Genomic DNA, 958 nt, shown 5'->3' with positions numbered 1-958 from the left:
GCCTCTGCAGCGGGGTGGGAGCTCTGCAGGAGCAGAGCGGGAGCAGCGCCGGGCGGGTTAATGAGGTGGGCTCATTAGAGGGGTCTGTGCCCCACGACCCGAATCCCTTGCTCCCGAGGACCCCGCAGATGTGACACAAGGACATGTGTGTGACACTTGCTCGGGCTGTCCCTTTTTTTTTGTCACAAGACCTTCTCTCTTGGCAGCCAGGCAAGAGCAGCCCATGGTGGCCAGGCAGGAGCATCCATCACCCCTACGGAAAGGGCCCATCAGTGGTGAGGAGGGGTGAAAGTCCAGCTGGCTCCTGCAAGCGTGCCTCAAGCCCTGGCCCTTCTCTGTAAATATTGGGCTGGGGGCCGACCCGCGGAGGGGCTCCTGCCCTTTGCTCTGTTTGCCATTTTCCTCGGGCTGTTTGGTTTCTGTTAATCATCCTACAAAAACAAACAGTGGCAGGGAGGAACAGTGTGTCCCGTGCCTTCCATGCCTGCTGGGCCCGGGGACCCTCGGTGGGGTGGGTGACACCCAGCTGGCTCCCAGGCATTGGCCACCGGCATGGGACCCCCAGGGAAGGGGGGGCAGAAAGGGAGCAGGCAGGGGGCCCTGCTCCCTGCGGACACTGGTCAGAGTTACACAGTGTGGGGTGAGCATGGGGGACCCCCTCAGTCCTCTCCTCTCTGCAGGCTTGGGCTGGTCTGCTATGGCTGTGGGCACCACCAGGGCTCTTTGCAGGATGCCAGGGCAGGAATATGAATCCCAAGGTAGAATAAAGTTGACGGGCAGGACCTGTCCCCACGTCTGGGCCAAGAGGTGGTGTAGGAACAGGCGAGGGAGAGGAGCTCAGCCCAGCGCGGTGGGAGGATGCTCATCTCCCCTCCTGCACCCCACACCAGCGCCCTGCAGATCCCCACCACCACCAAGGGCAGCAGTGAGCCTGTGGCCACATGGCTGGGGCTGTGCA

Source organism: Egretta garzetta, unplaced genomic scaffold, assembly GCF_000687185.1.
Source record: "Egretta garzetta isolate BGI_Z169 unplaced genomic scaffold, ASM68718v1 scaffold143, whole genome shotgun sequence".
In the NCBI taxonomy this organism is placed as follows: Eukaryota; Metazoa; Chordata; class Aves; order Pelecaniformes; family Ardeidae; genus Egretta; species Egretta garzetta.
The sequence above is the reverse complement of the archived record's forward strand: the minus strand, read 5'-3'. Positions refer to the sequence as shown.